This window comes from Antrostomus carolinensis, unplaced genomic scaffold, assembly GCF_000700745.2.
Source record: "Antrostomus carolinensis isolate BGI_N321 unplaced genomic scaffold, ASM70074v2 scaffold11162, whole genome shotgun sequence".
Taxonomy (NCBI): Eukaryota; Metazoa; Chordata; class Aves; order Caprimulgiformes; family Caprimulgidae; genus Antrostomus; species Antrostomus carolinensis.
In genome coordinates, this window is record NW_010300182.1 from 25,444 (window position 1) to 30,941 (window position 5,498).

A 5,498-nucleotide genomic window follows, 5' to 3' on the forward strand; every position below is an offset into this window, starting at 1 on the left:
GACTGCAAAAAGGAACAGAGTGGCCCTACTGCATCCAACCACCTCCATCCTCCAGCACGTGCTTAAGGAGAGACAGGATGTGTGTGCCACCAGCCCTGCCCAGCCTCCTGCGATGCGAAAATCAGCAACTTTCCAAGTCAAAGGTGGTGACCGTGTTTTCAATAGACTTTATGACTCTTATGATGGTGTCTGAATTATTTTTGAACCCTGCTGGACTTGTAACACCCATGACACTCTAATTGCTAGGAGGAAAAAGAATTCATGGCCAGCAGCCCTCCTCATAGTCACCTCACCACCAGTCTCCTCTCTTACCCATATCTGATGATGCCGTAGTGCTCTCCTCCAGCCTGCTCTGTAGCTGTCTCACTGCTGTTTCTACACATGTCTTTAGATTTCTGTGGTCCTGCCTTCCCCTGATGCATCCCCATTCCTATGACCTCTCCAAGAGTGGCTCCTCCAGGGATCCATCAACCTGTCAGATCTGGGGTTGGGCCACATTCCCTTTTGTCTCCTTGCAGGCACACATGTGCTCTGGATCAGATGACCTCCAAGTGCCTGCTTTTGCAATTGTGTCAGCAGCCTTTGCAGACACTGTGAATCTTCAGCAATTAATGTTGCAGTTGGGTTTACCATAGCAGGGCATGGATGCTCAGCTGATGCACCAGAGGATGGATGAACTCTTCTCTCAAATGTCTGTTTACTGCTCTGCAATTCTGAGGTCCTTGTGGCTGCATCGCTCTTTTTTCAGCCTAAGAAATACCCAGTGTACTACAGACATCACTAGAACAAATATAACAATATTCCATTGAAAGTTAAACCACAGCTCATGAAAAGCCAAGCAGCATCCAGAAGTTTGGATGGGGTGAACCACACAGCCTCCCCAGGTGGGATGAAGCCACTCTCAAGCACTGAAGATCCAAAATAGACCTGCTGTTTATTTCTGGCATATACTTGGGACCATCCCAAAGCAAATGCCCAAAGTCCCTTCAGCATCCATGCTGGGAGGATCTCCCAGCAGCCCGAGAGAATAACTGATTAAATGACTGCATCATTAAATGATTTCAGATCTGATAGCCAGCCACGTGCTGCCAACCTGCTTCTGCACACGAGGCTGAGCCTGTGTCCTATTCCTGAGGCTACGATCCTCACCAGCAGGATATGGACCAGAAGGGACCAAAAACATCATGTGGCCCAAACACAAATTTGGTGACACACATCACACCTGACAGATGCACGTCCAGATGCTCTAAGGGATCCATGTGGGTGTTGATTCTCAACACTCTTAGGCAAAACTCCTTCCAGACATTCACTCTTTTTACTATGAAAATGTTATGTCCACTCTGGATCTTTCTTACTGCAATTCAAACCATGACTTCCTTCCACACTGGAAACAACTTTTTATATATTTAAACACTCCCTATCCACCAATTTTTGCTTTTCTTGCCTAAAGCACAATTCTCTTGCTCTTTCCTTTTATTACTTCAGATGCGCTTTAGTTGGCACACTTTTTTTCCATGAAGCATGGACTCAAAACTGGAACCAGTGCTCCAGCCTCAGCAACAGCAAGGAGAGCCAGACAGGATCTCACACAAATCTCAGAGCTCTTGTTTACAACCTTGGCACAGTTTTCTGCTTAGCTTTTGTGGACTTCGACCAGAACTGGTACCCTAGTTGTTTCCCATCCCATGCTTATGCTACTGCTTATTCCTGCCCACATGCAGGAATGTGCATCTGCTGAACAACAGCCTTGGCCTCAGATTGCATCTCCAGTTTATCCAAATCATTCTAAATTTATCTAGCCCTGCCTTTTAGCACCTTGCAGAGATGCCCAGCGTTACAGCATCTGTGCATTTAATAAGCACATGCGAAGGCGCATCACTGAGGTCATTAGTGAAAATAGAAAACAAGCCCACAGCCCTGGTTCTCCAAAAGAAACAACATATTCAACCACCCTCAGTGCAGGAAAGTTTTCTCTCAGTTTTAAATGGAATTTCCTGTGTTTCCGTTTGTTCCCGTTTCCTCTGGTCCTGGCACTGGGCACCACAGAGAAGAGCCTGGCCTCATGCTCTTTGCACCCTCCCTGCAGGTATTTATATAAATTGATGAGATCCACCTGAGCCTTCTCTTCTCCAGGCTGAACAGCCCCAGCTCCCTCAGCCTTTCCTCACAGCAGAGGTGCTTCAGCCCCGTTGTCATCTTCATGGACCTTTGCTGGACTTTCTCCAGTATGTCCATGTCTCTCTTGTACTGAGGAGCCCAGAACTGGACATGGCTCTCCAGATGTGGCCTCACCACTGCAGAGTAGATGGGACGGATCACCCCCCTTAGCTTGCTGGCTACGCTCCTCCCAGTGCAGCCCAGGATCCCATTTGCTTTCTTTACTGTGCAGGCACATTGCTAGCTCATGGTCAGCTTGATGTCTACCAGGACCCTCAGGGCTTTTTCTGCCAAGTTGATTTCCAGCCTGTTGACCCCCAGCTCTGTCTGTACATGAGGTTATTCCTTCTCAGATGCAGGACTTCTTAGCAATTCTCCTTGCTAAACTTCATAAGATTCCTGTTGGCTCATTTCTCCAGCCTGTCCATGTTCCTCTGGATTACAACACAACCCTCTGACGCATCAGCTGCTCCTCCTAGTTTTGTGTGAGCAGCAAGCTTGCTAAGGGTACACTCTGTCCCATCACCCAGATCATTAATGAAGATGTAAACCAGTATTTGCCCCAATACTGATGCCTGGGGCTCCCTATTAGTGGCCTCTATCTGGACTTCATGCCATTGATCACAACCTTTTGAGCCTGGCAGTTGAGCCAGTTTTCAATCCACTTCACGATCTACTTATTTAGTCTGTTACCTCACATCAGCTTGTCTATGAGGATGCTATGGGAGACAGTGTGGAAAGTCCTGCTAAATCAAGATAAAGAATATCCACCACTCTCCCTTCATCCACTGAGCTAGTTATTTCAACGCAGAAGGCTACCAGGTTATTAAGCATGGCTTCCCCTTGACTGCTCCCAGTCCTCTTCTTGTCCTTGCTGTGTTTGGAAATGGCTTCAAGGATTATTGGCTCCATCACCTTCCCAGAGATCAAGGTGGGGCTGACCAGCCTGTAGCTCCCCAGATCTTTGCTCTTGCCCTTCTGGAAGGCAGGAGTGACACTGGCTTTCTTTCAGGCCACAGGAAGATCACCATGAAGCTGATGGAGAGTAGCCTCACAGTCTCATCACCAGCTCCCTCAGCTCTTGTGGGTGCATCCTGTCAGATCACGTGGACTTGCGTACGTCCAGTTTGTTTAAGTGCTCCTTGACCTGGTCCTCCTCCACCAGGTGTAAGTCTTCCTTGCTGCAGACTATACGCCTGGTCTCAGGGGCTTGGGAGTCCTGAAGGCTGGCCTGACCAGTAAAGACCAAGGTGAAGAAGGCAACAAGTACCTTGTCCTCCTCCATGCCCTGTGTCACCAGGGACTCTGCCCCATTTAGCAGTGAGCCCATCTTATTTCTTGCCTTCCCTTTGCAGCTGGTATACTTGTAGAAGCCCTTCTTGTTTCATCCAGATTCAGTTCCAGATGGGCTTTGACTTTCCTAACCCCATGTCTACATGCTTGAACCACATCTCCATAGTTCCCCTATGTCACCTGTGTCCTTGCTTCCACCTCTTGCAAACATCCTTTTTCATGTGTGAACTCAGTAAGGAGCCCCCAGCATGTCCATGAAGGCCTCCAGCTACCTTTACTTGACTCCCTGTTCATCAGGATCCTTGAAAGTCCATCAGCTCTCCTGGACCTCTCTTATCTCCAGGGCTGTGTCCCATAGGAACACAGCTCTCCAGCTCGAGGTAAATATCTTGAATATCTTCAAGATATTCACCTGCGCAAAGAGTGACCTAATCTCTAGGGATCAATTAAAGCCTTGACATGTGAGATTCAAAGCTCCTTGACTGACAGCAACTCGTTATCCACAAGTATCTACACTCTGCTAAATTCCCAGCCTCGATAGCCTCCTGTGCCAATGACTTCCACAATCCAATTACAGTGCATGCAGGCAAATATTTCCTTTCATTAGTCTCCTTTATCATTTCTGTCTGGGTAGGAATCAGAAAATGGGGAAAAGGATTTTCTAAATTAATTTTTTTAACCCATTCATAATTATTTATAAGCATTTCCCCATTGGTGGAATGCAGTTTTTAATGAAGAAGGTGCCCAGGAATTGCAAGACCAGAGTTTTGGCTAGCCCAGTTTCGGATATTCTAAACAAATTGGGGAAAGGGTGACTGGAGAGGCCAATAAGTCAAACAGCTCCAGATTAAGTGACTTGAAAATAAGGAGATTCAACATAAAAAATTTTTAAAAGCCAGGATTTAAACAGTACAGAGCAAAAAAAATTGAAATGTCTTCTCTCAGCATCATTCCTTTCTACATACATCCTAGAGCAGCCTCTCTCCCTGAAGATGATGCGTGTAAAAATGCAAGCCAGACAAGACACAGGGTGGGAGACTGCCACTGGACAACTAAAGAAAATGGATCAGTGCTAGAAAACCTCATCATAATTATCTCTGGCAAGCCCTACAGCAAGTCCAGGCTCTTGGATAAAGTCACGTTGCTAAGCAGAATATGGCAAACGGTGGGAAAACTACCATTTCCTCAAGTGAATGGCTCCCTAGGTTCATTCCCCAGAGTTTACAACATGGACCTCACATTGAGCCTGCTTTTGTTGGCCTTCAGCCTCCAGCATCTCAGCAATGCAAGCATGGCTCAGACGGTTCCCCAGCTCCCCTTTGCATCCTGGAGGAGTGTTGGCACACTGAGGACGCATCCAGCTCACCCAGATCCTGAAAGGAGCCAGATGAACTCCTGCAGACACCCACGCATCTCTCTGTGGTCCCGCAAGTGAGAGTGGGTGGCCTCACTGTGGATGTCTAACATGGGGCAGATGAATTGCAATCCGATGGAAGGATGTGCTGCCACGTCGGCAGACACCACTGGAGGTCAGTGTGAGCTAGCATGGCTGTGGAGCAGGATAGGGACGGGGATCCTACCACCCTGGCTCTACTGGGGTTCCTTTTTGGTCTCCCCAATCCCCTTTGAAGCTGCTCTGGATGCAGGAGCAAGCAGCTGGGTCCCCCTTTCTCCACAATCAGTGATGTGGGGTGGATGCACACAAACACATGCAGACATGCACACAAACAATTTTCATGCATGGTTATGGAGCTCACAAGGGAAAATGATGCTCCGGCTTGGTAATGGGCAGGATCAGGCTCCAAACCTCCCACTGGATGCACCGCTCTGCATCAGTGACCACAATGTACTTAGGGGCAGTGTCCTTCCATGAGCAACAAGAGCCGAAAAATCCATCATAGTCACACTATGCTTCAGCAAAGGGACTACAGAAAATGAGGAAGATGGTTAGTAAAAAGGAACAGCAAATTAAATCTTTAGAGGTGGCATGGAGACCACCAGAAAAGATCATGCTGGTCACTTGGTCTGTTAGGAAAGGTATGAGAAAG

At 47.6% G+C, this 5,498-nt stretch overlaps 1 protein-coding gene across 1 annotated transcript in view; it reads right to left on the reverse strand.

The window, feature by feature from the left end:
• The window catches only part of LOC104521135 (mucosa-associated lymphoid tissue lymphoma translocation protein 1-like), a gene marked incomplete at its 5' end in the record, with an annotated part of 11,280 nt that overhangs the window by 3,748 nt on the left and 2,034 nt on the right, over positions 1–5,498 (reverse strand). The gene's annotated exons all lie outside the window — the stretch shown is intronic.